The 18,192-nt window shown below is 37.9% G+C and overlaps 1 pseudogene; it reads left to right on the forward strand.

Moving 5' to 3' along the window:
• The first annotated feature begins 1,406 nt into the window (after positions 1-1,406).
• Positions 1,407-4,552, forward strand: LOC138893208 (uncharacterized; annotated as a pseudogene).
• Positions 4,553-18,192: the final 13,640 nt, after the last annotated feature.

Consider the following 18,192-nt stretch of genomic DNA (forward strand, 5'->3'; position numbering starts at 1 on the left):
TTTCCTGTTCAATTTCCCTTTTTCATTGAAAGATTATTGCTTAAAGAAACAAATTATTGAAATATACTTTTTTTGATAAGTAAAGGTAAATCAGAACTATATGAAGTATGTGTATTGGTAAAAAATAAATGTTACATGTGGAGTTATATGAGGATGACAGGGCAAGATATGTGGATCACTAAGAAGATGACAACTGGAGTGTCGCATTAAAAGATTCACAATTTACAACAGGTACGTACAAATCACTCACGAGACGAAAGGGTACGGTTGCTCGAGCCTAAATTACTCAGTGAAGAGACACAGGCAGGATGAATTAATCAAGACAGTAAAGAGAGAAGATTCATGAACCTCTAATTAATGTGGAAGAAGAATCAGAACCGTTACAGAATCTTCATGAACAGTTACGGTTGTCAATTATAACGTTTCATTAATGTCATTAATGCTCAGAATGATTCGGTCATAAAAGGAAAAAAACGTTATATTTGTAAATTCCTATATAAGGGAAGGAAATTTCACTTGTAAGGACACATTCTGATGAACATTGCAATATAATTACTTTCTTGTGCTTTCTATTGATTACTTTGTCATTTCTGATTCTGATTTCCTTTCTTATTTTTGAGAGAATATTGAATTTCTTGATTATCAGTAACTCGAGTACTTCTAAAAATAGGCTTTGACTAAGAATCTAATTCTTTGGTTAAACAAATTGATTCTGTTACCGAGAATATGATAATCTTCTCTTACTTTCTAAATCACTCTCTCTCAACTGAATTATGTCGAATGTCAATGACAACAACCAGCAGGTGGAAGGAACCCTAGTTCCGTCACCTCAAGGAAACCCACAAAATTCAAGAGAAGCGTCACCAGAAAGATCGACTACTCATAACAATGAACAACATGGAAATGAACAAACTGTCGAGTAGGATGTTGTGAAGCAGTTAATTGCTGAGTACGTGAATGATGCTCTCCAGGCTTTTGTGAGGGGATTACCAACTTTACCACCCACACCTCCACCCAACAATATTGCAACTATGGAAATTCCACGATCAGGGTTGGCTAATTCTGGAAGCGAAGGAACTCCCAACAAGTCACGTGATGGGAGACCAGGTACGCCTAATAATTTTGATTTATAAAATTTAATACTAACCTCGCAGAAACAGGTAAAAGAACAAAACGACCGTATTGAGCAAATACCCGTCGTACCACCTGTGATCAAAGGAGTTGATTTCGACAAATATTCACAACAACCATGAAAACCAAGCGCAACTCCATTACCAATTTCCAAAAAGTTCAAAATGCCTGATATTCCAAAATACGATGGAACGACCGACCCACGTGACCACGTTATTGTATTCACCACGAGAGTAAAAGACAATTATTTAACCAAACAGAAGATTGAATCTGTGATGGTCAAAAAGTTTGGGGAAACACTTACTAAAGGAGCATTAACATGGTACTCTCTTTTACCTGAAAATTCTATTAATTCTTTTGCTGAGCTTGCAGATCTATTTATAAAAGCACACTCGGGTGCACAAAAAGTTGAAAAGAGAATGGAGGATATATTCAAATTAAAGCAAGGAGATACAGAATTGCTTCGAGAATTCGTAGACAGATTCCAACGTGAAAGAATGTTGCTTCCTAGAGTACCTGACAATTGGGCAGCCATGGCATTTGCAAGCAATTTAAACGAGAAAAGTTCAGAAGCTACGAGGAGGCTTAAAGAGAGACTACGAGAATTCCCTGCCACGACATGGAATGATGTCTATAATAGGTACAGTACCAAGTTACGGATCAAAGAAGATACCGTAGCTCAGTCAAGGGTTGAAGAAAAAATAGGTTCAAGGCGGTCAGAATCTGAGAAGAGGTCCGGTAAGAGTAGGTACGAGCCTTATATGGGATCTTCGGGGCGAGAAGCTCGTTCCAAATTTGAAGACGTGCAGGCTGATCACAGGTTCGCAAATAGAGATTCAGGTTCGTCATCGTCGAGATTTAGAAAATATCAAGGTGAACGTAATAGAGATGCTAATGCAAACGCAAGGATTGGGGACTACAATTTTAACATGAGTACCTCCGGGTTGGTCGTTGTTTTATGAAGCATGGGAGATAAGGTACGATGGCCTAAAGAGATGAGATCAAATCCAAATAGAAGAAACCCAGACTTTTGGTGCGAGTTCCATAATGATCACGGCCATAGAACATCAGACTGTAGATTATTACAAGGTGAGGTGGAACATTTATTAAAGCAGGGCTATCTGACGGAATTGTTCAGCGAAAAAGGCAAACAAGCTTACATGAAAAATAGGCAAGAGCCCCCAAAACCTCCATCTCCAAAGAGAACAGTAAATGTGATAAACGGCAGGGAAGAAGTCAACGGCGTAACCTATACAGCCACGAGAAAAATAATAAAGTTCACAATAACTCACGGGAAGCGAACTCGCCAAACTCTAGAAGACAGCAACATAACCTTTGATGATGCAAATTCCGATGGGTTAATGATTCCTCACAATGATGCACTGGTAGTATCTTTACTTATATATGATACTAATGTAAAACGAGTTTTGATTGACCCGGGTAGCTCTGTGAATATCATTTTATTACGAGTGGTGAACGAAATGCTGATGGGTGATTGTGTAGTTCCAAAAGCACGTTCCTTATCTGGGTTTGATAACTCAACTGTTATTACAAAGGGAGAGATTGAACTAAGCACATACGCAGAGGGGGTCATCAAAGAAACAAAATTTCAAATGATAAACACGAATATGGCCTATAATGTGATTCTTGGGAGGCCGTGGATTCATGATGTGATACTGTGCCATCCACATTACATCAGGTTATCAAATTCCCTTCAAAATGGAGAATTCAATAGATTTGAGGAGATCAACAAACTTCAAGGAGCATCAATTCGGTGATACATCCAAGTCAAAAAGATACGAGTGCAAATCAAAAAGATGCGGGTGCAAGTGAGAAAGATGCGGTAAATCAAATTTCAACAGAAATTGTATCAAAACAAACAGACGTGGATTCCAGGCCAGATGTAATTCAAGAGCCAGAGGAGAAAGAAAACATTAAAACAACGATTGAGGAGCTTGAAGCTGTTCCACTATTCGAACAATGGCCAGATCGAAGAATTCATATCGGAGCAAGGTTAAACCCAGATAGGAGAGGTAAGTTAATTGAATATTTAAAAGCTAACACGGATTATTTTGCATGGTCCCATTCAGATATGACAGGTATACCTTCGGAGGTGATGACTCATAAATTAAATGAAGATCCATCATTCATACCTGTCAAATAAAAGAAGAGGGAGCAAGGATCATTCAAAAATCAAGGGATAGATGAAGAGGTACAGAAACTCTTAAAGATCGATTCAATACGCGAGGTAAAATATCCTAATTGGCTAGCTAATACTGTGGTTGCTCCGAAAAAGAACGGTAAATGGAGAGTTTGTGTGGATTACACTGACTTAAATAAAGCATGCTCGAAGGATTCATTCCCTTTACCGTATATAGATCAATTGATTGATGCTACCAAAGGCCACAAATTATTAAGCTTTCTAGATGCGTATTCTGGTTATAATCAAATAAAAATGGACCCCTTAGACGAAGAAAAAACTTCATTTATTACAAACAGGGGGACTTATTGTTACAAAGTCATGCCTTTTGGCTTGAAAAATGCTGGATCCACGTATCAAAGGTTGGTGACCAAGATGTTCCAAGAACACCTGGGAAGACGATGGAGTGTACATTGATGATATGTTGGTCAAATCTACCCAAACAGAAGGTCACTTTCAACATCTTTCAACTACCTTCGAGATCCTCCGCAGATATAATATGAAACTGAACCCAGAAAAGTGCGCTTTTGGCGTAGCTTCCGGTAAATTTCTAGGTTTTTTCATATCTAATAGAGGAATTGAAGTAAATCCTACACAGATTAAAGCTATTGAATAAATACATGATATACTCACAAGAAAAAAAGAAGTACAAAGATTAACAGGTAGGATTGTAGCTCTGGGAAGATTCATTTCAAGATCTTTAGATAAAAGCTTTAAATTCTTTTTAGTTTTGAAGAAGCAAAATCAGTTTGAATAGACTGAGGAATGCCGACAAGCCCTCAAAGATTTGAAGGCATACTTAACAAATCCCCCCCTACTGTCTAAACCAAGGGATGGAGAAAGACCATTTGTATATGTTGCAGTTGCAGAAGTAGCTGTAAGTGTAGTTTTAGTAAGGGAGGACAAAGGCACGTGGACTTTATTACTGATGGCTCTTCAAATGTCAAAGGAGCCGGTTTAGGTATTTTCTCAATCCCACCCTTAGGTGAAAGTATAAGACAAGAAATTAAATGTTACCCTATTACTAACAATGAAGCAGAGTATGAAGCTGTAATTGCATGTTTAGAACTAGCACGAGAACTCTCCATAGAGCAAATCATGATTAAAAGTGACTCTCAACTGGTAGTCAATCAGATGCAGGGAACTTATGCTGCTAGAGAGCCACGAATGCAAAAATACTTGAAAAAGGCACGAGAACTAGTCAGGCAATTCCAATCATAGAAGATCGTGCAAATACCCAGGGAAGAAAACGCAGAAGCAGACGCGTTAGCTAATCTTGCTTCAGTTTGTAGAAGTAACGAGTGAGGAAAATGCCATTGTAATCCATTTAGCACTTGACTAGGATAAACATGAGGTAAGATTTAATAATTTAACCTGGGATTGGAGAAACGAGATTTTTAATTTTTTGCAGTACGGGATCGTACCTGAAGACAAGAAAGAATCTCAAGTGCTTCGATGAAAAGCTGCTCGTTACTGCCTAATTCGAGATAATTTATATCGAAAAATGTTTGGCGGTCCATTAGCAAGGTGCCTTGGACCCAATCAAACGGAGTACGTGATGAGGGAAGTACATGAAGGGCAATGCAGAAATCACGCAGGTGGAAGATCTTTAGTTAAAACATTAATCAGGGCAGGATACTATTAGCCTAGGATGGAAGAAGATGCGGAAAAGTTTGTAGCCAAATGTGATAAGTGTCAATGATATGCCAACAATATGCATCGACCTGTAGAGTTATTACATGCAGTTATTTCCCCATGGCCATTTATGAAATGGGGAATGGATATAGTAGGGCCTTTACCACAAGCTAAAGGAAAGATACGGTACTTATTAGTGTTAACAGATTACTTTTCAAAATGGGTAGAGGTAGGAGCTTTCAAACAGGTACGAGAGAAGAAGGTGAAAGACTTCATTTGGCAAAACATTATATGCCAGTTTAGAGTCCGAAAAGAAATCGTATGTGATAATGGACCACAATTTATAGGCTCGAAAATCACGGAGTTCTTTCAAAGTTGGCAAATCAAACGAATAACCTCTTCACCTTACCATCCTGTAGCAAATGGACAAGCTGAGTCGACGAATAAGATTATCATCAATAATTTGAAGAAGAGACTAGAAAAATCAAAAGGGATTTGGCCTGAAGAATTACCAGGATTGTTATGAGCTTATAGAACCACCGTAAAAACAGCCACGGGAGAAACTCCATTTTCGCTTGTATATGGTTCAGAAGCTTTAATCCTGGTTGAAATAGGAGAACCAAGCACGAGATTCGCATTGGCAACGGAAGAGTCGAACGATGAGGAATTAAGAACAAACTTGGACTTACTCGAACAAAGAAGAGAAGCAGCTTTAATACGGATGGCAGCACAAAAGCAACTCATAGAACGATACTACAATAGAAAGTCTCACCTCAGGTACTTCAAAATTGGGGACTTCGTTCTTAAAAAAGTTTTCCAATCAAAGAAAACAACCGGAGCAGGAAAGTTAAATCCAAATTGGGAAGGACCCTATAAAGTTTGAGGTATCGCTGGAAAAGGTGCCTACGAGTTAGAAACCATGGATGGCAAGGTTTTACCCTCGAGTTGGAATGTTGTTCATTTAAAGAAATACTATTTCTGCGCAAAAGAAATACCCACGGTCAGGTATCGTTAAATTACGATTTTGTTTTGTACAGTTAAAATTATACTGACAATTTTAAATGATAGGCAAAAAGCTAGCCCACATCAAATGATGATATTAGATCTGAAGGACACGCGGAAACAACATTATTCTGGGTCTAGGGTTGCAACCTTCCTGATGGAAATATAACGGGTTAAGCAGTCATCATCTAAATTATATATACCTCCGAGACCCGTATGTTTTTTCTTTTCAGGAAATGGACCACATGGAAGGAATAATCAAGTGCTCGAGATTTCATACTTCAAAGCTCAAACACTTGAGGGACTCTCTCTCTCTCTCTCTCTCTCTCTCTCTCTCTCTCTCTCTCTCTCTATATATATATATATATATATATATATATATATATATATATATATAGATATATATATATATATTGAAGGCTAAGAAGACTGAAAAAGTCAGAATTCAAGTCAAACCTATGGTCTAGCCAACAAATCGAAAGTTAAGAGCAAAGTCAAGAACCAAAAATGCAAGCCTGATTCAAAAACCTATGAAGAATACACTCGTGGATGTAAATTTCAAAATCTTACGAGTGTTTAGGTTAAAGGCAATATTTAGTCATGGGTTGCAAGATATACCCTTGAATTTTGTAAAATCTGTTGTAAAGAAAATAGTTACGAAAGAGTTATAGATGATACTTGAATACATGTAAAGTATTATACAATTTGAAAGTTCGAATGATACAAAACTCTCAAAGTTATTCAAAGAAACGTGTGTGTTCCTATTTCTTCTTTCATATGTTTACACTATTATGAAGTTGAGATGTCTTCTTCATTAAGTATCATTTATAAAAGGGCCCTCTTTTATAATTCTTGCATGTTCAAAAAGTCACGGAGTAGTGAAGCATTTTTAAATGCATAATAAAAGAGTAGAACAAAAACTCAAAATGAAATATTATAAGAGTAGAACAGAAACTCAAAATAAAATATTATATAAACTCGGTTAAAACTAAGTATAAACTTAGTTCAAACCAAAGTATTTGATATTAAACCCCAAAATGGATCAGGGGTAAACCTTGCCAACCATTCCACAAATAAAAAAAACAAACACAATAAACTTTCAAAATACAAGTTCACTATGGGGCAGATTCTAAAGTAGTACTATCAGCAGCAGGAGAAGTCAAGATGGCATCATCAGCAGCAGCAAAATGTTCGACTTGAGCAGGAGAGATTTGAACACTAACTTCACCAGGAGCAAGTTCATCACCCTCGGGAATGCCGACCTCAGGTGAGGAACAGTTTTGACTCTGCTGAGTTTTTTCAATGGTTAGTTTTTACAATCTCAGCAGTCAAGTCAAAACCTTGCTAGTTAGCCTCCATCAAAGTCTCGAGGCGCGTATTCAAAAAAGCACATCTTACATCAAGAGTTGATTTATCCTCAAGGACCTCATAATCTGTCACGACCCAAAATTTTCCACCGATGGGACCGTGATGGTGCCTAACATTTCACTTGCTAGGCAAGCCAATGCTAGAGAATCATTAAACCAATTCCTTATTCCCATTCAGTAATTAACAATAATTAACTAAGATGAAATATAATAAGTGCGGAATATCATAAAACTGTATTAATCACTACCACCCGGATCAGGAGTCACAATTCACGAGCATTCTAGAATTTACTACAAGTAATAGTTTGAAAGAAATACAACTGTATGAATGAAAGAAACATTAGAACATAAAATATAGATGGGGACTTAAGATCTGTGAACGCCGACATATCTACCTTGAGTCTCCGGACAACGGACCAATAGCAAAATCTCGATCAACTCGAGCCGGTATCAAAATTTGCATAGAAAGTGCAGAGTGCAGTATTAGTACAACCGACCCCATGTACTGGTAAGTGTGACGAAGTAGTGACGAGGCTAAGGCAAGGCACCTACAAATCAACTTGTACAATTTAATAGTGTATATACAAATAACATAAATGAAGAACTAAACAGGAAATGTCGGGAGGGAAACATACTGAGGGGAATACAAGATAAGGAACTACAACAGAATGATCACCGGAACAGTCAATATACCATGAATCAACAGGAATAGTGAATACAGTAAAGGAAAAATGCACGGCATCACCCTTCGTGCTTTTACTCTCAATCTCACCATAAAATTAATAGAAATGGCATGGCATCACCCTTCGTGCATTAACTCTCATATCATGGCACGGCATCACCCTTCGTACTTTTACACTCACAATATGGCACGGCATCACCCTTCATGCGTTAAGACTCACAATATGGCACGGCATTACCCTTCATGCATTAACACTCAAAATATGGCACGACATCACCCTTCGTGTATTAACACTCACAATATGGTACGGCATCACCCTTCGTGCATTAACACTCTCCCTTACCATAATGCAATGCATAAATAACAACAAGGAGATAGAATAATAAGTACAAACCTTACTGCAATATTTGGTTCCACAATATAAATCTCAACTTTTAAATGAATACTCGATTACCAACAGAGAAAATCCGTAACCATGATAATGACGATCGATTTAACAACACTAGTATAAACATGTAGCAATTAGGCATAGGAAAGAGACAATATAAGAAAACGGAAGAAACATGGAATACAGGTAAATTGGCGGCACATAAGTACTCGTCACCTCACATATACGTCGCTCACATTAATTTCACTTAGCAAATAATCTAAGGTTCCTAATTCCCTCAAGTCAGGGTTAGACACAACACTTACCTCGCTCTGAAGGCCACTTAATTCTCAATCACAGCTTTTCCTTTGGAATTCACCTCCAAACCACTCGTATCTATTCAAAAATGACTCAATAATATCAAATATTTCTAAAGAAATCAATTATATTGCATAAATTAAATTCTCAAATTTCCGAAATCCCTAGTTTTCTACCCTAACCCCTAATTCTATCATGAAAACTCTAGATTTTAGGTTGATAATTCAAGAAATGTAATGGGTAATTAAAAGAAAATGGTTTAGAATCACTTACCAACAATTTGGGGAAGAAATGGCTCCTGAAAAATCGCCTCACACTGTTTGGTTTTTGAGAAAAATGAATTTTTGGCTAAATCCCGTGTTTGGATTCTGTTAAGTGCTGGGCGACAGTGTTCATCGTGTTCGCAAGAGCACTGTCGCGTTCGTGAGGAGTATAGGCTGCCAAGCCTTCGCGTTCGCGAGACCGTGTTCGCATTCGCGTAGGCTACCCCCTGGCCTTCGCATTCGCGAGACATTGCTCGCGTTCGCGATGAAGGAACGATCGACTCTTCCCCATGTGTGCCTAACACTATGCGTTCGCGAGGAGCTGGTCGCGGTCGCGAAGGGTAACGCCCCCATCGCTTTGCGTTTGCAACTAAGCCTTCGCGTTCGCGAAGAAGAAAACTTCAGCTGCCCAGTTTACTCTTCGCGTTCGCGAGAGTACCTTCGCGAACGTGAAAAAGAACCTTCCAGAATACCTGCTGCAGCAAAATACCAGATTTACAAAGTCCAAAACATCCCGTGGCCTACCCGAAACTCACCCGAGCCCTCGGGGCTCCAAACCAAACATGCACACAAGTCTAAAAACATCATACGAAACTTGCTCATGCGATCAAATCGCCAAAATAATGCCTAGAACTACGAATTTAGCACCAAATCAAATAAAATTCTCAAGAACACTTTAAAATTCCTATCTTCTCAACTGGACGTCCGAATCACGTCAAATCAACTCTGTTTCTCAACAAATTTCACAGACAAGTATTAAATATCATAATGAACCTGTACCGGGCTCCGAAACCAAAATACGGACCCGGTACTAACACTGTCAAACATCAATCAATTCTTAAAAATAAATAATTTTCAGACTTTTAATTTTTATCAAAAATTTATAACTCAAGCTAGGGACCTCCGAATTTGATTCGAGGCATACGCCCAGGTCCCATAATTCGATACGGACCCATCAGGACCGTCAAAACACAGATCCGAGCCCATTTATCAAAAATATTTACCGAAATCAAATAAAATTAACTTTTTAAGGCATAAATTCTTATTTTCATCAATTTTTAACATAAAAGCTTTCTGGAAACCTGTTCGGACTGCGCACGCAAATTGAGGAAGGTAAAAATGAGATTTTTAAGGCTTAAGAGCGTAGATTCGAGTTTTAAAACATAAGATGGCCTTTTGGGTCATCACATAATCCCTCTCCCATTGCTCAATTTCGGCCTCCAACTCTGCTTTTTCAGTCAAAGCAGCATCATAAGAAGTTTGTAAAGAGGCGAGTGATCTCTCTAAAAACTAGACCTTGTTAGAAGATGCGCGGAGGTCTTCTTGAGCCTGAGTGAGCGTTTGAACAAGCTCATCGGCATAAACTTCCTTTTGATTAAGTAGTTCTTTCAGACCCCTAATTTCCTCAGTAGCTTTAGAAAGCTGCTCAATAAATGAAGACTCAAGGAGGTCTTTATCCTTGCCCACTTGACTGTAAGAGGCTTTTTCATCGCCAATTCTGCTGCCATCACTTTCACTTGCTGTTCCAAAGCACACTTTTCCTCATCTAAAACTTCTTTTTCTAACTGAAGGCCTTCAAATTGTTCTTTCCAGTTATCCGCTTCCGTATGATAGTAATTGACTAACTGCTCAGTATGGACAATTCTCTTTAGCAACTCTGTGCCTATCAGGTTGATCTACAAAAGAAAGGGAAGAAGTGATTATCAAACAAAGATAAAGAAATCACATGCAAAATAAAAAGCCAAGGCTTATACCTTTAAAGATGAATGGACAATGTCATTCATCCATGTCAAAGAGTTGTGGTTTTCCAATTTAGACTTCTCAACTGGGTCAATCAGCAGTTTCAGCCATACATTACCTTGGCCGGACTTTTTTAAAAGATTACCATCCTCGGGGACTTCAATGGTAACTTTTTTTTTCATCCTACTACTACTGGAAGAATCAACTTCAACATGAGAAGTTATAGCAATAGGGATAGTTGAGGAAGTAAAAATAGCCACGGGAGAAGCAGTGGCAGCAACAACAGGCGCGGGAAACTGAGAACCAATAGGAGTAGGTACTGGAAAGGAGGCAAGGGGTGCTTCATTAGAAACTAAGACAAAGTCTTCACTATCAAACCCATGGGAAAATAATTGTTCTGTAGAGTCACGAGGTGCAACAATCATCTCTTCATTAGAGCTCACCAAAGTGGCACTTTCAGGCTCATTCACGGGAACTGAATTTGGAGGAGGAGTGGCTTCATCATCTGAAATATCGCGTCTCCTAGCCCGAGGCTTACGCACTAAAGATCCCTCCTCTCGTTCCTCTTCACCCTCAGAAACATGAGCTCTCTCTGCTTTTCTCTTTGATGAAGAACTCAAAATCATCTCTTGAGCCATGGACAAAGAAAGTCTTGATGAAGCAATAGACGCGGCGCTAACAACCTGTATGGGAAATCCTAGCAGAAGAAGAAGTTAGTAAATCTCTAAATAAAAATGAAAGAAAGGAAGAAAGTTAAAGGGAAGCATACCATGAGTTTTAACTTTCCAACTAAATCTTTGAGAAAGGTATTTCCAAGACCTTCCTTCCATATGAGCAACCGACAGTAATGTTTCTACCCCAAGCGCGGAAGTCTGGTATTTCTTCGACAACATCCATGGTTGCTAAAAAGAAAAAAAAAACAGCCACAGGATCGTAAGTTTCTTCTTCCTTCATAAAAGAGAAGAAAGATATCTAAAAAAAAACTTGCGTGCAAAGTTCCATTTTTCTGGAAAAGGCATATTCTCTTCACCCATTAAATCACTTGTAGGAGCAGCAACAAAACGAGCATATCAGCCACGGTCTTTATTGTCTTCAGGACTAACCAAAACCCTTTTACTCCTAGCCACGAGAGCAAACACCCCTGAACGAAACAACTTAGGGGAATAAAGATGAAGAAAGTGTTGAAAGGTGAAGGGTAAAGAGGCCGAATTAGCCAGGTATCTTAAACATGCAACAACTCTCCATACAATAGGACCAATCTGTCCTAAGCAAACGTTAAAGAAACGGGAAAATTCTATAATGGCTGGGTTAATAGGTGGTCTAAAACCTAACGTAAAAGGATATGTGTAAACGAAAGAGTAACCATCTTAGAACGAAGTAATCCTTTGGTTTGGACCAGGAACTAAAATTGGAAAGTCAAATTTCCAATGGCATTCTCTTCGCACAAGAGAAATCAAACCCTCAGTAATCTAGGAAGGATAAATATCGACACGGTCATGGAAAGTCATAGAAGTAACTTGATTTCTAATTGATTCACGATCAGTGGAGAAAGAAAATTTTGCAGGAATAATTTCGTCAACAGTTGGTTCTCGAATAGGTTCACTCGAATCCCTATTTCTGGCATAAGATCTATAAGTTGAAAAAGCCCCAGTTCTAGAAGAAGAAGGGGTAGCAACGCTGGTTTGAGAAGTAGAACCACGAATAGATACAGATCCTAAACTATGTAATCTACCACCTCTTCTACTCCTAACAGGAGTAGTTGAAGGGGGAAGTTCATCTACAATTGCTACTCTACGAGGATCGGGGTCTGATGAAGACATGGTTATACAAGAAAATAGTACACGCTGAAGAACAAGAGTGATTAAAGAAGAAGAACATTGTAGATTGAAGGTTTTGTGAAACTAAAAGTGACTGACGCATCTGCAAGAAAGCTTTAAAAACTGCTGAAGAGTCGCAGACCCAATCGACGAAAGCCACGTAGCACGTACATTAAATTGAAGTGACATGCGAAGTGATGGTTCTAAAGAAGACGTAATGATACATGAAAAACGGCGGCAAAAAATCCCCGCCATAAATACGTGCCACTTCCCAAATATTCAATTGCAGAATATTCGGCAAGTGGGGGGACTATCTGTATTGGTAAAAAATAAATGTTACACGTGAAATTATATGAGGATGACAGTGCAAGATACGTGGATCACTAAGAAGATGACAACTGGAGTGTCACATTAAAAGATTCACAATTTATAATAGGTACGAACAAATCACTCACGAGACGAAAGGGTACGGTTGCTCGAGCCTAAATTACTCAGTGAAGAGACACATGCAGGATGAATCAAGACAGTAAAGAGGGAAGATTCATGAACCTCTAATTAATGTGGAAGAAGAATCAGAACCGTTACAGAATCTTCATGAACAATTACGGTTGCCAATTATAGCATTTCATTAATGTCATTAATGCTCATAATGATTCGGTCATAAAAGGGAAGAAATGTTATATTTGTAAATTCCTATATAAGGGAAGGGAATTTCACTTGTAAGGATACGTTCTGATGAACATTGGAATATAATTACTTTCTTGTGCTTTCTATTGATTACTTTGTCATTTCTGATTCTGATTTCCTTTCTTATTTTTGAAAGAATATTGAATTTCTTGATTATGAGTAACCCGAGTACTTCTAAAAATAGGCTTTGACTGAGAATCTAATTCTTTGGTTAAACAGTATGACTTAGCTTTAAGTTTTGGTTAAAACTAATGAGTTTAGTTTGCAATGATGGGGAAATGGTTCTTATATTTAGAGTTGTTACTTGCTCCACACCTCCCCCCCCCCCCCCCCTTGATTTCCTGCCTGCATGTCGTTAGCACCCCAGGATCTGCTATAGATCTCCATCCAGTTAATTATTTCCTATTATCTTTACAGATAGAGTTTTCAAGTTGCACTAACACAACTTTGTCTTGCACTTATGGGAAATACATGACTAGTTATGTGTTTGTTAGAAATTAATGATGATCTCATGTTCTGCCTTAGGAGTTCTGTTCCTTCATCACTTATGTTCACTTGCGATGAAGTGTGTTCGTCTGATGTTCTGTTTGTATCAACCTATTCCAACCGCTTCCTTTTTTATATTGCAGGATTACTGAATGAAATGCTCGGGTCTGCCAAGTCAAAAGACTCAAAATCAGCATGGAAGGTATAGTGACTACGATATGTTTCACAATTTGGAGAAATGCTTTCATTTGAGAAACTTTTTACTGCAAATTATATGGTCTTAAATGAGAGCCTTTTCGTATCACTTCAATGCTATTAAGTTTAGAACTTGTACCTTTATGACACTGAACTAATTATGTTGTTAGTACAGTATTCTTAGGAACTAAAAAATTATTAGGAATTCTTTTTATGTGAAAGATTTCATAGATCTTATTTGTGGTACAAATAGTATAGTTTCGCCATCACACGCCCTCCGACACAATCTATTCTAAATAGTTTTTTTGATGTTCTTCTACTGGCCTACTGTTTCGTTTATAATGAATCTCAATTCCACCTTTTTTTCCTTCTGGGATTATAGTGTTTTACTTGGCTCACGCCAATACCTGTCTTAATTGGAGAATGCATGTTTGGGGGCTTTTCTTTGGTACTGCTGATGATGTGAGAATCCGAAATCATATTGTGATATGGCAAACTTCTTAACTAGAACTTTCTTTAGTAAGAAGGTATTTCAATGCAAGAGCTTTAAAAATGTGAGGTTGCTCATTTGATTGATCCTTGCATTGAAATACATTCTTACTAAAGAAAGTTATAGTTAAGAAGTTGCTATATCACAATATGATTTCGGATCCTCACAGCATGAGTACCAAAGAAAAGACGCCAAACATATATTCCGCACTTGCGATGGCAGGCCTCCCATTCCTTTTCCGCTTCTGCGAAGAAATCTCGCATCTGCGAGTGCCGCGCCTGCAAGCTTCTGTCCCATCTGCGAATGTCGCACCTGCGACTGGCCAAGAGTATGTGCGATTCTGACAGTAGCTGGGAGCTTCAATTTTGGCTCTCAACTTCCAACTTGGTCCGAGCCTCATCCGATTGACACTCGGGGCCCTCGAGACTCCGCCCGAACATACCAACAAGTTTGAAATCATAAAACGGACTCGCTCGAACTCTCGAAATGCGTAAAACAACATCAAATCTAAGAATCATACCCTAAACCAAATTGATTCAAACTTAAGAATTTCAATTTCTTCAATTTACTTCCAATGCGCCGAAATATACTTAAACTACTCGGAATGACACGAAAATTTGCGTGCAAGTCTTAAATCGCTATACGGAACTATTCCCAAACTCGAAATTCCAAATGGATTTCAATTACTCAAAAACCTACCCCAAACCAAATTTAAAGAATTTTAAACCTTCAAATAGTTGAATTTTCACTTTTAAGCGTCAAAACGTTCCCGGGTTATCCAAAATCCGATTCGGACATACGCCCAAGTCCAAAATCATCATACGAACCTATTGGAACCGTCAAATCCCGATTCCGGGGTCGTTTTCTCGAAATGTTGACCGAAATCAAACTTGTCCATTTAAAGCTAACTTAAGGAACCAAGTGTTCCGATTTCAACTCACACACTTCCAAATCCCGAACCAACCATCCCCGCGAGTCATAAATTAATAAAAGCATGTTCAGGGAGTTTTATTTTAGGGAACGAGTTTCTAAAAATTAAAAATGACCAGTTAGGTCATTACACTGGTATAACTAACAAAGAAGTTGAATTCAATACATGATTATCACCAAAGGATGTGGTGCAGCGGATGGGGCTGCTCCTCCCTTAACCAGAGGTCTTGAGTTCGAGCTCTGGATATGGAAAAATTCTTGGTAGGGAGCGCTTCCTCCCGAATGGGGCCCTACCCAACGCGAATCCGTATATAGTCGGGCTCCAATGCAGGAACCGAACACCGGGCGGGAAACCCAAAAAAAAAAAAAGGACCACATTTGTTGCATCATATTCGCCTCCTAATCCAACTTCCAAAATAGCAACATCTACCTGCTCTCCTGCAAATATTTTAGAAGGCAAGCAGCGCAAAGAAGCGAAAGTAAGTGGCCATTGGAACCTCATCAGTGGTTCTTTCCTTGAATATATCGAAGCATCTATCTAACAATTCTAATACTAATATTATTAAATAGTAATTGTAAATATTGTTAATATTCTTTTATTTTCATTTGAATGGTAAATGTTTTTCTTCGTTCCTTTTTTGGGCACTTGAAATCCTTTTTATTTTTTATTATAGTTCTCTCTCTCTCTCTATATATATATATATATCAACAACAACAACAACAACAACAACATACCCAGTAATATTCACACTGTGGGCAAAGGCGGATCTAGGAATTTAAGTTCGTGGGTGCTTAGCTTTTTTTAACGTAAATTTATTAGCAATCATATTGCATAAATACATAACTATTTGAACACTGTGATGAAAAAAGTTAACGAGAAAACTCATAGTATTAATATTATGGACGCCGTAAAATTGTGATGGATAACGTTGCTGACAAGAAAAGAGATTGATGGTTTTGTCCCTTCAGGAGGAATTGCTCGTCTTCAGAAGGGCCGAAATTTGGAGTCCTTTTTCTTTTTCTTTCTTTATAGTGAATTATATTTTATAAAATAAGAAAAGATAAAACAAAGTCAGCAAAAAGGAATTCTAAAAAATAGTATTGGGTAAAAACAACGGCGGGTAAAAATTGGAAAGAATGAAAAAAGAGAAAGTAGCTTGATAATATGAGGAGAAAAAAAGGGAATAATTTGTCTGTTTTAGAAAAGGCTTGTTGGGAGAAGGATTGGAACCCTCACCCATTCAATTTTCGTAAACTTCTAGCACCCTGCCTTAACCAAAGCACCCATTAAACTTTTTGTCTATTGGGTGCTTTCTCCTCTTTTATATTCGTTTCCTCAAATTTTCTATACAATTATATATACTCGGAGCCGAGATTAATGGGTGCTCGAGCACCCAAATTCAATGACTAGATCCGCCCCTAACTGTGGGATCTGGGGAGGATAGTGTGTACGCAGACTTTACCCCTACCTTGTGAGGATAGAGAGGCTGTTTCCAATAGACCCTCGGCTCAGGAAATCATAAGCACCACATTAATGAAAATATAGACAAGAAGGGAGAGTATTAAAAAGCCATATAAAACTAGAATAAAAACAACAAGACAGTGAGGTGATCAACAATGAAAGAAAACAACGGTTAGTCATAAAAACCTAGTACCAATAGAAAGCGAGACTGTGTGCAAATTCTACTGTTATGAACACTCTAAACTACCTACTCTACTACCCTAATTCTCGACCTCCATATCTTCCTATCAAGGGTCATGTCCTCGGTCAGCTGAAGTTGTGCCATGTCTTGCTTAATCACTTCTCTCCACCTCTTCTTTGGCCTACCTCTACCTCTCCTTAGGCCCTCTAATGTCAATCTCTCACACCTCCTCACCGGTGCGTCTGTGCTCCTCCTCCTCACATGACCAAACCACATAAGCTGCACTTCCCGCATCTTGTTCTCTATAGGGGCCACACTCACCTTGTCGCGAATAACCTCATTTCTGATCCTATCTAATCTGGTGTGCCTGCACATCCATATCAAATTCTAATTGTTTAATTGAATGGTTAGTTACAACTAATGAGCCGTTCCTACGAATTTGATTTTTAAATTTAGTAAAGCCCTAAACACTTTTATTAAACAGTACCTTGCATATACAATTTATGCGATGTACTTTAAAATATAGCATCTTTATATAAGAGCCACTGGATTTTACTATTTATTTTTTCTAGCCTGCATATAGATTGTATACTAATTATATACATCTTATAAATGGATTAAAGGTTAATTCTTCAATAATGATTTAAATTCAAAAACAAACATTCTACTTAACATTATCTGAATTAGACCTCTACGATATAAGAAAGACACATGCTGAAGACAAAGTCATCAGAAAATATCCAAAATTTTAATTTTTGTGAGTATTTTTACTTGCATTAAGGATTTTAATAGTTTGGATTATTTCCTTAAGTCATATTAGAGAGGAGAAGCTAGAAACCTGAGGTAGAGACTAGAGATGTTAAGCGTAGGCTGAGTGGTGGAAACAGAAATATGTAGTTCTAGAAATAAGTATTGTCCTGAAGTTAAGATTTATAGTTTAAAATTTCAGGACAAATAAGTACTTGCTAATCTCTAAACAACATTCATGAGAATGAGTATCTGTGCACTTACCCCAATTTTATTACTTTTGGGTCAAATTTATGTAGTTGAGCTAAATAGAATTGTGAATGTACTACTTTATTTGACTGCTATATATATATATACATAACAACAACAACAACAACAACAACAACAACATACCCAGTAATACCTATACTGTGGGCAATGGCGGATCTAGGAATTTAAATTCGTAGGTGCTTAGCTTTTTTTAACGTAAATTTATTAGCAATCATATTTCAT

This window comes from Nicotiana tomentosiformis, chromosome 5 (genome assembly GCF_000390325.3).
Source record: "Nicotiana tomentosiformis chromosome 5, ASM39032v3, whole genome shotgun sequence".
Lineage (NCBI taxonomy): Eukaryota > Viridiplantae > Streptophyta > Magnoliopsida > Solanales > Solanaceae > Nicotiana > Nicotiana tomentosiformis.